At 43.4% G+C, this 17,827-nt stretch overlaps 1 pseudogene; it reads left to right on the top strand.

The window, feature by feature from the left end:
• The first annotated feature begins 15,296 nt into the window (after positions 1 to 15,296).
• On the top strand, positions 15,297 to 17,197 carry LOC124679510 (annotated as a pseudogene).
• Positions 17,198 to 17,827: the final 630 nt, after the last annotated feature.

The following is a 17,827-nucleotide window of genomic DNA, read 5'->3' as shown; positions in this document are numbered from 1 at the left end:
TCAGCGGTCGCGACGGAACTTTTCGTGGATGGAGGCTCGGGTATCCAGGGTTTTCCCGAGATCGTGAATAAATAGGCGGAGGGTCGATATCGGTGGAGGCCAGGGTGGTCCACACCACCCCTAGGCGCGGGCCAGGGCCAGGCCGCGCCTAGGGCAGGTGTGGCCGCCCTGCTGCGCCCCTTCGACTCCCCTCTAGACTTCGTCTTCGTTACGGTAAAATATTATTGACTTCAGCTTTTGTTTTGTCTAATTCCGAGAATATTTCCTGTACAACTTTTTTGAAATACAAAAATAGCAGAAAACATGGAACTGGCACAATGGCATCTTGTTAATAGGTTAGTTCCGGAAAATGTATAAAAGTGCAACGAAGTATGAGCAAAACATATATGAATTGTTGTAAAACAAACATGGAGCATCAAAAATTATAGATACGTTTGAGATGTATCAAGCATCCCCAAGCTTAACTCCTGCTCGTCGTCAAGTAGGTAAGTGATAACAAAATAATTTTTAAGGTGACATGAAGCTAACACAATCTTGATCAAGCATGTAAATCATTGTGAGCTGGGATCAAAGTACTCTAAACATAGGAATGATAGATATAATTCAAACAATAGAACTTAGCAACTATGTTATAACATGAAGAGTAACTCAAACAAAGAATCATGAATAATAATGCATTGAAAGCTATTGTTTGTTTATGAGCATAGAGTAAACATAAAAAGTGGTACTCAACATGTCCTTTATGGAGTAGCAAAACATAAATGCTAGAACACCTTTAAAGTTCTAAGGGTGACTAGATACATGTAATTTGAGAACAAGCAATAGTCACAATCATGAATCAATCAATAATAATTTTGGGACTATGCACATTGAACTAAGAATGACAACTATGCTCTCTTAATTGGTGCATAAAGTAGAAGATAAAGACTCAACATAAAAGTAAAATAGATACTCTTTGCCGAGTAAGCAAGATAAACAATTTTTATAAACCTTCCAAAAAGTATGGCACTTATTAGCTTTGAGCTCCCATTGCCCCTATCATAAGCATCTTGAATGGTTAAAGTTAATGTGAATCAAATATGAGCTATATGCTTGCAAATCACAAGTTGAAAATCTCATGCCCCTTGAATGCGATTACCTAAATCTCATGCTACTCAGCTTAGGTCCCAAATAAGTTCTGGTCATTGTAAGTATACATGAGAACCGCCAACGGGTACCTCTTTCCCGATGATATGGAGGTACTCTTGTAGGAGCAATCCCATGCCAAAATGACAAGACAAACATACAATGAGCATCTCAGCAATTTTTTATGTACTATGGGTATAGCTTTTTATTGCAAATGCTTCATAGAATGCTCACTATGGTTCGCTGTACATTTCCATCATGAATGATGCATGAATTAGATTAGCGGCCCAAGCATTTCCCTAACTCATATACAAACTCCATGGACTTACAAGTTTCCATTTTATTTCGCACAGCTAGGCATCCATAAGCAAAAGAACATGACATCAACTAAATATGAATAAGTGCAATGTCGAAAGCGTTCCCCATAAAAGCATGGTTATGCTAACTCCCAAGTTACAATTTGCAAACATATAAACTTCATAAGATAGTCACAATGATCAAGTTTATTAAGTGCAAGAAAGTAAATGTGCCATCAAGTTCATGAGAGCTTTACTGACTAATTTTCTCATGCCAAAATTTAATATGGAAGATAAATAAAAACATCATGAGCATACTTGGAATAGCAACAATGCTACTAGGTAGATATGGTGGACACAATTGAAAAACGTTGGTTATTAGTGGTTGGATGCGCGAGAAGAGTTCATACTCAACACAGGCGAATGTTAGCAAAGACTGGGAGTGACCAATTAAGAGAGCAATAATGGTCATAATCATGCATAGAGACAAAACATTATCAATCAAAGCATAAAATGATATTACAAGTCAAAAACTAAATGGTCATAGAGGCTTTACTTGACTGGTTATAGTCATAACATGGTATAAGCATGTGCCAAGTCAACCCAATAAAGCATCAAAGGAGAATACCACAATATTATATTTTTATGATGGAAACAACACATGATTCTTTCATTGACACATTATGCACTCTCAGATATTTGAGACAATTCATGCTACAACAATAAATGCTAAGCATATGACAAGAATAACATACAACATGAGATGCCAAAGTCTATACCACAGTCTAGACAAGCTTCCGTTTGCATCACTATAGACATGAAATATTTTACTCGTATCCAACACCAATCAACTTATTTAAAATAACTCTCAGAGATGAAATACAATATGGACTAGAGAGATAATCATACAAAAATAAAGAATACTAACGAGATCTGAACAAAATTCAAATGAAAGAACAAGGGCTAAACGCAGTACTAGAAAACTAGAACACTCGCAGAACAATAATATCAAAAACTAGAGCGTTCTATGCAATTAAAATGGAGCGGGTATTTCTCCAAACCAAATGTGCGATGATCCAATATATGCTACAGAAAAAAAAACAAAACAAAACAAAAAAACAAAAATAAAGACGCTCCAAAAACAACACATAGCGTATGACGCAATAAAAATATGGCGCATAGAAAGATGACCTCTTGCTTTGTAGATGAAGAGAGGATGTCTTGGGCATCCCCAAGCTTTGATGATTGTACCTCTTGAGTATTTCTTGGGGTTCAGGGGCATCCCAAGCATGAGCTTTTGTCCATTCTTCATCTCATCACATCATTCTTCTCTTCGTACACTTGAAAATTTTCTTCATACAAAACTTCACATAATTTTCTATTAGCAGCATTAGAACAATTAAAATAAACAAATCCACTTGGATTCAGTGATAACATATATAAAGAATCTATTAAAGCATTAGATACTGTAGAACCTCTATAAAAAGCTCTTTGATCAAAAGAAAACAAAAAAGAAAGAGATTTAAGAGGCAAATGCAAATAGTGCAGAAATCTGTCAAAAGAGAACAGCAAGTAAAGATCGATTTTTCCGAAAAACCTCTGTTGCTCATCTCGAAAAGTCGTAAACTAACAAAAGTTAGATAATAATCTGGGGCATATTCATACAAAATTACAGCTCAAAATTCCGCTCTGGCTAGTTTTACGAATTTTTATGGTAACATCATAGAATCTTTTTTCAGGACAGCAACTTTCCCAAATCTTACTTTTTTCCTCTTAGAGGCTATTCTTGGCACAAAAACAAAATAAAAATGATAAGGAGAGGTTTATTACAGAGGTAATAACTTCCAAGACTCAAGAATTTTTTTTTACAGAAAATAAACATGGATTATCTTCCAAGAGTGCTTTTCTTTAACGCCTTTTAGCTAGACGCAGAAAAAGTGCGAGCATCAAGTATTATCAAGTAAAGAAGCATCAACATCATAATTTATTCTAATAATAGAGTCATAAGGTGACTTCTTTCTCTTTCTAGGGAAGTGTTTCATACCTTTTCTTGAGTGAGAGTTGATATTTAATAATCTCATCTCTCATGTCAATGGCAGTACCAACAATTCTAAGAAACGGTCTTCCCAATATAATTGGACAAGAAGCATTGCATTCAATATCCAAAACAACAAAATCAACGGGACCAAGTTATTATTAACCATAATAAGAACAATATCAACTCTCCCCAAAGGTTTCTTTGCAGCAAAATCAAGAAGATGAACATCTAAATAACATTGTTCCAACGGTGGCAAATCAAGCATATCATAGACTTTTCTAGGCATAACAGAAATACTTGCACCAAGATCACATAAAGCATTGCAATCAAAGCCATCTATTTTCATTTTAATGATGGGCTCCCAGCCATCTTCTAACTTTTTAGGAATAGAGGCTTCGCGTTTTAATTTCTCTTCTCTAATTTGCATAAGAGCATTTGTAATGTGCTTTGTAAAAGCCATATTTATAACACTAGAATTAGGACTTCTAGCAAGATTTTGTAAAAACTTTATTACTTCAGAGATATTGCAATCATCAAAATCAAAGTTATTTTTATCAAAGGTGAAAGGACTCTTGTTTCCCACAATCCGAAAAATTTCAGCACACTTATTAGGAGCTGTTTCAGTTGTTCTAGGCAACTTTGTAGAAGAAGCGGGGACTTTTCCTACACCAATTATTTTACCATTAATAGTAGGAGACTGGCTAGCATTTGAAACTTCATTACTACTGGTGGTGGTGATGGTACAAACTTTAGTTAAATTATTATTTCTAACAATTTCATCTTCTCTTTCCCACCTAGCATGCAATTCCGCTAACATCCTAACATTTTTATCAATTCTAACTTGAATGACATTCAAAGTTTTACTTTCTTTAACATCATAAGGAAACACTTTTAATTTAAGAAAATCAACATCATGAGCAAGGCTATCAACTTTAGAAGCAAGAATATCAATTTTGCCAAGCTTTTCCTCAACAGTTTTATTAAAAGCAGTTTGTTTACTAATAAAATCCTTAAGCATGACTTCAAGATCAGAGGGTGCACTTTTATTGTTGCTGTAGGAATTACCATAAGAATTGCCATAAGCATTACCATTATTAGAAGGATATGGCCTATAATTGTTGCTACCAAAATTATTCCTATAAGCATTGTTGTTGAAATTGTTGTTTTTAATAAAATTCACATCAACATGCTCTTCTTGAGCAACCAAAGAAGCTAACGGAATATTATTTGGATCAACATGAGATTTACCATTAATAAGCATAGACATAATAGTATCAATTTTATCACTCAAGGAAGAGGTTTCTTCGACAGAATTTACCTTGTTACCTTGTGGAGCTCTCTCGGTGTGCCATTCAGAATAATTTATCATCATATCATCAAGTAAATTTGTTGCAGCACCCAAAGTAATGTACATAAAGGTACCTCTAGCAGATGAATCTAGGATATTTCTTGAAGAAAAATTTAGTCCTGCATAAAAAGTTTGGATGATCATCCAAGTAGTCAGTCCATGAGTGGGACAATTCTTTACCAAAGATTTAATTCTTTCCCAAGCTTGAGCAACATGTTCATTATCGAATTGTCTAAATTTCATTATGTCATTTCTCAAAGATATAATCTTAGCAGGAGGATAATATTTTCCAATAAAAGCATCTTTGCATTTAACTCAAGAATCAATACTATTTTTAGGCAAAGATAGCAACCAATCTTTAGCTCTCCCTCTCAAAGAGAAAGAAAACAATTCCAGTTTAATAATGTCACCATCTACATCTTTATATTTTTGCATCTCACAGAGTTCAACAAAATTATTAAGGTGAGAAGCGACATCTTCAGTACTAACCAGAAAATTGCTCTTTCATAATAAGATTTAATAAAGCTGGTTTAAATTCATAGAAGGCTGCTTCGGAAGTAGGTGGAGTAATAGGTGTATAAATAAAATAATTATTGTTGGTGCTAGTAAGTCACACAACTTAGTATTTTCAGCGGAACCCATTTTAGCAAAATTAAAACTAAGCAACAGAAATAACACCTATAATAGAAATTAATTTTTTGTGTTTTTGTTATAAAGACAACTATAAAAGGAAACTAATTTTTTTATGTTTTTGATATAATAAAGAAAACAAGACAAAATAAAATAAACTAAGCAAAACAATAACAAAAGTAAGGAGATTGGAGATGAGAGACTACCCTTGCAGAAAACCTCTTTCTCTCCGGCAACGGCGCCAGAAAAAGAGCTTGATGGTGCTTATCGTAACGTCGACTTCACACTGTTGGGGAACCCCAAGAGAAAGGTATGATGAGCACAGTAGCAATTTTTCCCTTAGTAAGAAACCAAGGTTTTAATCGACCAGTAGGAGAAAGGCGTGACTTATGAAGGTGTTGCTAGCTCACTAGTGGCAGGGCGCACTACCGGCGTCAGCAACAACGTGGAACCTGCACACAACACAACCAAAATACTTTGCCCCAACTTACAGTGATGTTGTCAATCTCACCGTTTTTTCTGAACACAAAGGATTAAATGTATCGAGCTGAAGGAGATGTTTGCAGTAATTAAAGAGAACAGATCTTTGCAGTAAGTAACAGAGCAGGATTGCAGTGGTTGAATTTATCAGTGTAAAGGAAAGGATCAGGGTCCACAGTTCACTAGAGGTGTCTCTCCATAAAGATAAATAGCATGTTGGGTAAACAAATTACAGCTGAGCAATTGACAGAATATCAACCATACATGACAAGATGATTACTATGAGATTTGTTTAAGCATTACAATATAATACATAGACTGTAATCCAACAGCATCTATGACTAATAATCCACCTTCCTGTTATCGTCCGAACCCCTTTCAGTATTAAGTTGCTAGCAACAAATTATCGTATTAAGCAATGTGTGTAAAGTAAACAATAGAATTACCCTTTGATAAAACATTGTTGTTTTCTCCCTAGTAGCAACAACACATCTACATTTTTAGAAGTTATTGTCACTCTTCTAGAAAACTAGAGGCACGAACTTACTATCGAGCATAAATACCCCCTCTTGGAGTCACAAGCATCTACTTTGCCAGAGTATCTACTAGCATTGGAGAGAATGCAAGATCATAAATAACATATGACATGAATATATAATCGACCTCAACACAGTATACAATATTCCTCGGATCCCGGCAAACACAACATGTAGGATTACATAAGGATGATGTTGATCATGTAGGGCAGCTCACAAGATCTAAACATGAGGCACAAATTGGTGAAGACAACCATCTAGCTACTGCTATGGACCCATAGTCCAGGGATGAACTACTCACGCATCACTTCGGAGGCGGGCATGGCGATGTAGATGCCTCCGGCGATGATTTCCCCCTCCGGCAAGGTGCCGGGAAGAGCTTCAGAACCCCCTGAGATGGGTTCTGCGATGGCGGCCGCGACATAGCTTTTCGTGGATGGAGGCTCGGATATCCAGGGTTTTCCAGTGATCGTGAATAAATAGGCGGAGGGGCGATGTCGGTGGTGTCCAGGGTGGCCCACACCACCCCTAGGCGCGGGCCAGGGCCAGGCCGCGCCTAGGGCAGGTGTGGCCACCCTGCTGCCCCCCTTCGACTCCCCTCTGGACTCTGTCTTCGTCACGGTAAAATATTGACTTCGGCTTTTGTTTAGTCCAATTCCGAGAATATTTCCTGTACAACTTTTCTGAAATACAAAAACAGCAGAAAACATGGAACTGACAATGTGGCATCTTGTTAATAGGTTAGTGCCGAAAAATATATAAAAATGCAACGAAGTATGAGAAAAACATATATAAACTGGTGTAAAACAAGCATGGAGCATCACGCCTCGGCGCATGCAAAAAAGGCCCTAACAGCCTACCAAACGTGCCATATGTTTGGATGCTAGTAACTTTACTTGGGCTCGAGTGGAGAAATAAGAGGCAATTTGATTGGTAGTCTGCATGTTGAGGAGGGTTGTGGTTAACTAGTTCAATAATAATCACGTCTAATCTGCCTAACCATATATCGATTCAAGATACAGTCTACATGAAACTGATGCCCCTCGACGTTTTGATTCCATTCCCGTGATCGGTTCGTCGTTTTGTCGAGTGTTTCAAACTTGGTTTCGTGATTCTTTTTGAGCCCTCTGTGGATGAATTTTGTTAATTTTGGCACACGGTCGACCGGTTCAAAATTCCTTTGGGGAGTAGCTTTACCTCACCATTTCGCACTACTTTCATGTTCAAAATTTTCGGTTTCGACATTCGTAAATGAGTAGATCTACAACTACGTACAGTGTACTGGTATAGATGTACTCGTATACGATGTTAAAATAGAAAACTATGAACACAAAAGTCGTGCGCGAAAGTGAGATGAAGCTACTCCTCAAAAGAATTTTGAAGCGCGCAAACGGTTGCGAAAATTTTGACTAAATTCAGCCAAAAAAGCTTCAAAGAGAATACGAAATTGCATTCAAATACTCCACGAAACCAAAAACCATTCATGAAAATTGATTCGTAACATCAATACATATCTTTTTCGTGTTCATCATATTTTAAATCAACCCACCATTTTGTAGATCGGGAGGATTAAAATGATGCAGATTAGTGGCAAGCGAAGGGACCACATTTGCGCTCGCGAGAGCATGACTAGGAAAAATGGCCAAGCTAAGCGTTTCTCTTGGGCTAACTTTTCCTTACATCTGAGCTACTTTAAAAATCATAATATGCAAAAAAAAAATCGTTGTGGAATACCAAACATCCGGTTTTCGTCTCCACGCATGCTAGAAAATCCATCGTGGGAATCAGGCTCTCCATGTCCATGTCTCCCGGTGCGAACAGGAGCCAGGCCAACATGCATCGTACGCGCAGCCCGAAGAATTGTTGGTCGTTGGCTTTTAGAGGATGAGGATGCATCTAATTCACCTTGTGAGGTTTACCGTGGATACTTCAACGGTACTGTGCAGTGTTCTCTGCTCAAGCGCGGCCGCATACAAGGTACCGTGGGACTGGGAGATGGTGAGCAGTGTTACCTAAATTGAAATGGTGCTAGGCTGAGTAGTTAAATCTCTGTACTCTATATTATGGTGGTTTGATTTATCTTCTTTCAGAAATATGATTGATCGATGTACTTCTCAGTTGTAAATTGTACCACCGCTAGACGTTTTAATCGACGCGATCCGTACCATGTTTCTAAATGATGCTAGCCTAAAACGATACTCACCCGCATCCATTTAATCCGAACGGAGGAGTACTAATTTATATGCTGTGTAACTGTTCAGTTATTTTCTATCTCCATTTGTTGAGTAATGATGATGCTCACTTTTCGTGTTTATCCTTCGAGTTAAATTTTTATGGACCTGGAGGCTCATGTGCATCATAGACTGGTTAATAATTGTAAGTCGGTGAATGCTTTCCGTAGAATGAGATGAACAATCATCAACCTGCATAACATTGTATTTTGGATAAATCGGTAAAAAACTACACTACTATGTGATATGCTAGGAACAACAGACGCAAACAGCTGCTACCGCGACCATGGTCGCGACGGGAAAGCCTCGCCGCCGTTGCTTTGATCTCCCATCTCCGGTCAGCCTTGCCTTCACCGTGACCACATCCGGTATTCTCTCTATGTCCTCTCTCCGTCCATCCCAAAGTCACGTGTTGCTGTCACCAAAGTCGGAGCAGCCACCCCTGCTTCGCGCGGTGCTGCTGCCTGGTCATTTCCTCCGTGAGTTGCTCCCCCTGCCTACTGCCGAAGCTGCAGCCTCCTCCAGCCCAACTGTAGCAGCGAAGTGGGAGTAGGGAGAACACTAGGGCTGCTGTAGTGCTGGTTGTCCTTGTCGCTGCGTCGGGGCTGCCCCTGCCTTCGTCGCCGGACGACACAGTACCCGCGTCCACCACGGCACCACCATGGGCGGTCCTGGGTGAGCTCAAGGCTCCTTCGTCTGGCCGGCTGGCTGTGACAGCCCTGTCCGTCGGGCCAACCTCTCTGCCTCCAGGGCCAGCCACCATGCTTGCTGCGGCTGCCCTCGCTTGCCGCAGGTCAGACTCGGCCGTTGGTGGGCATATGCGTTGTGCTTGTCGATTCTGCAAGTCTGCGGTGGCTATGCTGCTGCTTCTTGCCCTCCTTGCGATGATCTGCGTGACTCTGCCGTGATGGTTGAGGGGCTCAGGTCCCTGTCGCTGCCGCCGCTTGAGGAGTTTCCCCAAGCTCAATCACCATTGTTGCCGTCACGGACGACAATATCTCTTGTGATGCCCACTGCACCGACCATGCACGCGATGGGGAGAAGACGCCAGAGAAGATGGAGGGTTTCGACGATGTGCGCATTGAGGGGATAACGCCTAAGAAGATGGGGACTCATCTGCTTGGTCCTTCTACAACGTCGGCTTGCAGCGGCCTCTCTGCTACTACTGCTGCCTCTATTGAGGCTGAGGAGGGCTAGGAGCATGTGTGTCGAGGGCGCCGCTCTAGCCAGGGCGCTTTCCCCGAGCCGTCGAGGGAATGACTCGAGCGTAGCCTCGCCTTCAAGAAATGGGTTCGATTTCGATGTCTTGAGCGTGGCCACCAGGTCAGCGCATGTCTTGCCTACTTCAGATGTATCCGTTGTCGTCACCCTGGGCATCGGCAGAGGTTTTGTTGCGCTCCCTCTCCGGCCGCTCGAGATTGCTCTCCGGGCAATCACACTCCTTGCCAGAGGATCTGCTCCCCGTATGTCCAGCCTTGTCAACCTGCGGTGACCCGTAGTTGGGCTGAGATCATGGGCTGCTCGTCGCTGCGTGTGATGGTGCCGCCTAGGTCCCCTTCTGGGTGTCGCCAGGACTCCAATGCCAACATCAGTTTGGACTCTTCCTTGCAGTCCTAGTTTGCCCTGCTTCACATGGAGCTCCTTTAGCTTGTTGTCTTCCACATCGAAGAGGTGGCCTGTCCTCTGCATTATGAGGCGGAAGAAAAACTCAAGCTTTATTGGCGCGTGTTGCCGAGTCTATGGAGAGTGCATACTTGTTTGCTTCCTGTGAGTCTTATGACCAGGAGTCGCCTGTGGTTGGTGATGATGATGCAATCGTTCTGATGGCGTCAAAGGCTATGGTTGGGGAGGTTGATTGTTTATCCCCTCGGGCCTCCCCGTCACTGCAGCCCGATGTGCCAGTTGCCTCTAAGTCCAAGGGCATCGATGGGATCATGACTGTGATCCAGATCATACCATACATGCAAGAGCTGTGTGAGGACCCCTCTCCTCCTCTTTCACTGGTTCACTTGCAAGTGAACTCGTTTGTGACCTCGGAGGTGGCTTTGGCACCACCTCCGATGGAGGCAAGCCATTGTGGCAGCAAGGTTATCGAGGAAGGTGCTTTGGCACCAAACTCTCATACGCTCTTTGCTAGTGAGCTTTGTGAACTTCTCGACAGGTTGGAGGCGGCTATCCCTGAATCTAACAAGGAGATTGCTCACCTCCTAGAGGATAAGTCTTTGAGGGGCAAAATCCAGAAGGTGAAAGAGTACCTCGAAACGAGAAGCAAGAAAAGTGGCGCCACAAGAAATGAGTCTGCAGTTGGTTGATGGATTATTATCATCTCTTGTCCGAAAGTTGTGGTTGTAGGAGTTGGTTGCTGGAATTTGTGGTTGTTGATATCGTTGTAACGGTTTTCTAGCCTAGTTTCTCGTTAATTAACTGCGCATTTCTCTACTTAATTAGTTAATAAAATGGTTTGCCCCATTCAAAAAAAAAAGCCATGTGATATGCTCCGTTAATGCTCTAACTAAGTATGCAGGTACCAGGTCCGGAGATCTTACAAGTAACTACCAGAAATACACTTGACATACCTCCAAAGACTTGACAAAACTATCTGTGAAATTACGATGGCAGCTGGACATGTGAACTTTACATGTACATCTAGGCGATCTGACAGGAGAGGACAATTCGTGAAGCATTTTCATCCAAAGCGCAAGGAAACTAAGCATGAGGATTCATTGAAGAATCATTTGGTAAGTCCATGAGAGTTTTTTTATGGCATGTACAAAAGCACGTGGACACTTGGATATACTTCTTACATGAAGTGTGTGTGTGACTAACTGAACAATCGCACACATATTTCTGAACCGAGGATGCAGTTATGCTCTTATTCCGCATAGTCTAGAACCAATTTGACTGATTTGTGTATGATGCCTTGCTTACAAGCTTGATTGAATATAGTGTGCAATAAAGAAATGATTTGATTGGACCATAATACTTTTGGAAAATATATAAGGAATTTTCGTATTTTCTTTGTCCAATATTTGAACTAGAAATTTTCACATAAACTATAAGTGGGGCATTGGCGGGATCTCACTTGACACCTTAGCTCATATCCAGGTTTATGCTATATGTAACATTGTCAAATACTCTATAACAAATGTCAACCCTTCGGCCATCTTAATTTCAGATTTTGCAGCAACACATGTAAAAGCTGGGTATGTAGATTGATTTGTTGGATTGTGCAATACCTCTCAAGGGTAGGCTTAGCTCTTTATATATAGACTCAATGAGTCTAGGGTTTACAGGGTATACAATACTGTTAGGATCTCAACACTAATTTTGATGTTGTTGTCGCTGCTGCTGTTGTTGTTGTCGGCCGTGACCATCACCGCATCCACGGCCGCCACCGCCATGGGCAAAACCACCGCGACCTCCTCCATGCGATGCATTCTTGGCGGAGTGCTGAAACAGGGGAGATCCATTGGACACGCAATCGCCGTTGCGTGCCTCGTATGCGACCATGTGTCTGAACATGTTGATGAGGGTGAAGTTGTCGTCACCCTTTGATGCAATCACCTAGATCGATGTTGTGAAGCTGTCGTAGTCATCACCGATGCCGGCGAGTATGTAGGAGATGATCTCTAAATCACTTAGAGGGCTGCCGATTGTTGCCATGGTATCAACAAGTTTCTTCATGTACGTGATGATAGTAATCGACAAGGACATGTCCCTTATGTTCGGCTTCACACACGCCGGTTAACAATATTCTCTTTGGACTGAGATGCAATTGGTCGCCGCCGTCTTGAGCAGCATCACGGGACCAAGGACAGAAGGGGTCAAGGAGGCGAACAAAGTACTGAGGACATGAAGTATTGGAGTTTAGCCACGACATATTTTTCTCCATCTTCTTGAACTGGGCCAATACCCATTCTGAAAACAAATTTCCGAAAAATCAAATTAACCACCTCAGCAATAACTTGTACGATTGAAGAGCCCAAACTCACATTTTCATTTAGGATAACCTTACCGTTCTTTGACTAACATCCATCTCAAGAAGTTCTGTTGAACACACATAAATTAGGTAGAGTACAAAGTATAAAATGCCACAATTGCTCTGGAACAGTGATGCATTGGTTTTTCTTCTATTACCTTTCAGGCGACCCCTATCTTCAGTTCCTCCCCTAATATAAATTTGGCACTGTCTAAAAATGTGGTGTCTTGACTCGTCAGCATGTTGGGCTTTCTTTAATTGCAGGTCCTTAATTCTAGTTTCCAACTACATGAAATTTAAAAACAAGAGTAGCAGTGTGACTACTATTTTTTTGGCAAACAACCGATAACATACCAGGGAGGTATCGATGACAACGAGATAAGAGTTTCCTTTTCTAAAAATTTACATACCCTCAACACCAATCTTCACATGATCACATTCGGTGTAATTGCAAAAATGGTAGTTTAGTTTCGTCTTTGGTACATAAATAATGGAGACTTGCTTTTAACTTCATCTAGTCCAACATCTAAATGTTACACGTGCCTAATTTAGTCCAGTCTAACATCTAAACAAGCACCACAACTTCTTAACCATATTATTCTATTGATTTTCAAATATTTTTCAAGTTAGTAACTTTACTAATGACTTGAATTAAAATAGATGATAGGTCAGTGATCTAAAAGGGATCATGTTAAGCTTTCTGTTAAGTTTTTTGAAACACGACAAAACTGATATATAATTTATTTCCAAATTACTGTTGCTTTACATGTTCAAGTGGCGAGTATTTAAAAGGTATTATTTCTCTAGTGAACATTGAGAAGAGCATATAGGTATAAATATGTATGAGCTGCCATTGTTGCATACCTATTCAGGTTGTATTTGTCAAGCAAGATAGATATTTTTTAAGTGATGACCATCTAGTCTAGAATTTTATGGGAAAGGGATCATGTTAAGCTTTCTGTTAAGTTTTTTGAAACACGACAAAACTGATATATAATTTATTTCCAAATTATTGTTGCTTTACATGTTCAAGTGGCGAGTATTTAAAAGGTATTATTTCTCTAGTGAACATTGAGAAGAGCATATAGGTATAAATATGTATGAGCTGCCATTGTTGCATACCTATTCAGGTTGTATTTGTCAAGCAAGATAGATATTTTTTAAGTGATGACCATCTAGTCTAGAATTTTATGGGCACGGATACGTGTAAATATATGTAAGTTACAGTCTAATGACAAATGTAAAGTATTTTGTAGGGAAATGCACCTGTGGCCCCTTAACGTGCCTCTTCATACCTTTTTATTGTTGAGAAAACGTGCCACTGCACACTTTTTTTTTTGAGAAAACGTGCCTTTCTTTATGTATGTATTTTTTTTTTGAGAAATTGGCCATCCTTTATTCATTATAATCAGAAACGTTTGCAAGAATACATAAACCTTCAGGTGGCTGGATGAGCCAAACCCGACGACCAATAGATTGATTAACTGAGCTCCGAGAGAGACGGCGCGCTTCGCCATTTGAGCTCCTACCTTCGTGCCGGAAAGATACCCGCGAGAAGAGAGTAGCTGTGTCCCTAATCTCGCGAGTGATCATGCTGTAGACTCCCATGTATGACTCATGTAGGTTTTTGATTACTTCCAAGCAATCTGAAGCGATGCACGACTGGGAGATATGAAGATCTTGCGCCAGTGCAAGGGCCTCGCGGCACACCATTGCCTCCAGCGTGGCTGGGCTGTTTTGACTCGGAAGTGTGACAGTCGATGCTCCCAAAAAAGCTCATGGGTCGCTGCGACACACCACTGCTATCGCTCCGCCGCATCCGTTCTTTGACGTGGCTGCATCCACGTTTAATTTCATGCTTCCCGTCGGTGGTGCGATCCAAGGTGTTATCCTATTTAGTTTTGGTTGTTTGCTCTTGTTAGGCTCCAGCATAGGAGCCAAAGCTAGATCATCCAGAAAGCTTCTAACAAATAAGAAGGTAGATAGGGGACTTTGCTGCTCGCCCTCATGGATTAGTTTTCGCCTAGCGTACCAGATCGCCCACAAGGTCACTGCCATTTCAACAAAAGTGGTGTGATCGAGAGAGTCAAGCATGGAGAAGATCCACTGCTTCGCAACCGGTTCGACACACATACTCATATGTTGCGTGATCTCCTCATTGACTAGGGCCCAGATGCATCGAGACATAGTGCAGTCAATAGGGAGTGCCTCCATGAATCCTCTGCCTCACAAACCGAGCAACTCTTTGTCACTGCCATATTTCGACGCCAAAGGAAAGTCCAGATCTGAACTCAAACCAGATCTGGAAGGATTTAACAGGATGTAAGTTGTATTTTTTGAGCATGGAAAGTTAGAGGCTTTTCCCATTTCCGGGCATATGGGCCGGCCTGGCCAGACACGAAAGGGTTGTGGGCCGCATCGGGCTTTGCGGGGCTGGTCGGATGGCCGGCATTATCGGAGAAGCCTCGCCGACTCGGACACCGAACCCCGTCGTCATTCTGAATCCTCCTATTTCGATACCGACTGTCGATCCAGAACAATGTTCCCAGATCCAGATCGAATTCCGATAACTACATCAGGCAATCCTCGGCTTAATTTCTGCTTGACCAGCTAAATCAATTCTTCTCCGAGCGATGGCTAGGAAGGATCTCTTCTCTCGCCGCCGGCGCCGGCGCGCTGCCCGCGTTGAGGACCACCTTAGCGCCCTCCCCGATGACCTGCTCCTCCACATCCTCGGCCGTCTCGACACCCGCAGCGCGCTTGGCTCCGCCGCGCTCTCCAGTCGCTGGGCCCACCTCCCTCGCGAGCTCTCCGACCTGGATCTCAAGGTCACCGACGCGCTGCCGCCGCGCTACCGGCGGTGCCTCGACCTCCTCCACGAGGCAATGCATTCGGACGGGCTACGCGAGTCTATCCGGGGGCTAGAAACCATCGCCAAACGGTACGAGCGCCGCGCCATGCGCGCCATGGTTAGCTCCGCCAGAAACCTCAGGTCTAGTCGAGCTCACCGGCGCGTGCGCAGGCTATCGCTCGAGATCTTCCAGTTCTGCACCTCCGCCAGCATCAACCGCTTGGTCGCCGACGCCGTCGATTCCTAGCGCGTTGAGGATCTCGAGGTTGTCGCCAAGTCCACGGGGCCGACCCTGCTTCGGCATCCGGTCTACAGATTCCCCTGTGGCCGCATCAGCAGCAAGCCCGGCGAGTCCCGCCTCCGGAGTCTCAAGCTCGTCAATTGCCTGCCTCCGTCGCTCAAGGGGTTCACCGCGCTCACCAAGCTGGTACTGAGGGACTTGCCCATGTCCACACCCGTGGCTGTCTACCAGGGCGTGGTCGTCGCATGCCCGCAGCTCCGAGTTCTTCATCTCGTGTCTTGCCAGTTCGAGAGAAAGAAAGCCCGTTGGCTGGTATTGGACGCGCCCATGTCCGAAATTAGAGAGCTTGTTGTCGAGGGTGAGTTGATGGCCGTCAAGCTCCGCTCTCTCCCGAAACTCGAGAGCCTCACTACCGTGGACGCCGACGTTCAACTGTGCTCCGACGCCATCCCGTGCCTCGCGCACGTGAGCCTCGTCTTCTCGGTTTGCCCAATATACTACTGGATTCTGAACCACTTGATCTCCATGTTCATGCTCGTCTTGAAAGATGCCATCGATATCAGGAGTCTCATTCTTCGGTTCACGGGACCAGAGATGTGGATTTCGCGGAGTAAGAGTCCCTTTCCTCGGATGCCCAGTCTGAAGAAGCTGCTTGTTGCGGATGTGCCTTCCTCCTGGGACGTCTCATGGCCCCACGTCCTCATCCGGGCAGCGCCACTGCTTGAGAGCCTCCATGTCCATGTCTCCCAATGCGAACATGAGGAGCAAGAGCCAGGCCAACATGCATCGAGCGCGCAGCCTTTAGCTTCGCAGCGCCACCGCCATTTGAAGGAGCTGGTGGTCGTTGGCTTCGAGAGGACAAGTATGCAGCTAATTCACCTTGTGAGGTTCACCGTGGATACTTCGACCGTGCTGTGTCGTGTTGCTCTGCTCAAGCGCGGCCATGTCGAGTACAAGGGATCCTGGGACTGGGAGATGGTGAGCGAGCAGAGCACCTGGAGCAAGGAGGATAAACTTGCCGTCCTGGATGGGATTGGCTCTTCGGCAGCCCAAATTGAAGTGGTGCTAGGCTGAATTAAATATGTGTTCTGTATGTCTTACAATATGGTGGCTTAATTTTGGATCAGAAGCTTTCAACTACATCCAGGTTCTGAAGATTGCTGGACGTGGCTCTGGGAGGCAAAATGAGTGTACACAGCCAGATCAGTACATAACGTAAACTTTGTCAACTTGACGAGATGTGACTGTGCCCTCTTGGTCGATGCTCTGTTGTATATTTTCTGCCTGTTTTAGAATCTGAACTGCTGACAGGTCAACGACATGAGGACTCCCTCATAACGACAAATGTGTGTGCTGCAGTGCCACGGAGGAGAATGCTCAACACTTGTTTGGGGATCAATCCTCAATTGGGCAAGCTTTAACAGCGTGGTTACAACCACAAACCTGAACCTTAGCATCTCCAGCCGTTTGGGCTCCCCACGCCAAATCCGACAATATTGTCGTCCCGATTGGAGGAAAATTTGGCCTGGGGAGGCCATCTTCCCAGCCGCGAGCCCAGGATGGATATAACGGACTTCGGCGAATTCAGACAAAATTGGCGAGTTCGTTCAAACATAAGCGAATTTTAATGATATTTAACATATAGAGGCGAGTTCGTGCATAAATAGGCCGAATTCGTACATATATTTGAATTCGGCGATTGGCAAACTAAACTTAAACTAAATAGCGGCCTACTACATGCTGAAATAGCGGTAGAAGGACGTGTAGTCGCCGCCGTCGTCGTCGTCGCTCGAGCCGGCGTTGTCCTGGGGCGGCGGAGCCTCGTACCAGCGGCTCGTGCCCTGGCCAGCGTCGCCGGTGCGTGGCGGCGATGAAAGGTACATGCCGTCGTCGCTGCTCTCCTCGAGCTTCACCACCTCCCTGGGCGCGGCATTCCTAGCGGCGCATGGTGCGGCGGCGCGAGCGGCGACTTGACGCGCCCATGCCAGATCCAGCAGCCGCCGCTGCTACTCCGTCTCCTCGCGCTCCCAGTCGCGCCTGGACCACTCCAGTGCGGCGTCGTCCGCGCGCTT

The sequence above is a fragment of the Lolium rigidum genome, chromosome 7 (assembly GCF_022539505.1).
Source record: "Lolium rigidum isolate FL_2022 chromosome 7, APGP_CSIRO_Lrig_0.1, whole genome shotgun sequence".
Classification (NCBI taxonomy): domain Eukaryota; kingdom Viridiplantae; phylum Streptophyta; class Magnoliopsida; order Poales; family Poaceae; genus Lolium; species Lolium rigidum.
This window is presented reverse-complemented; position numbering and strand designations above follow the sequence as displayed.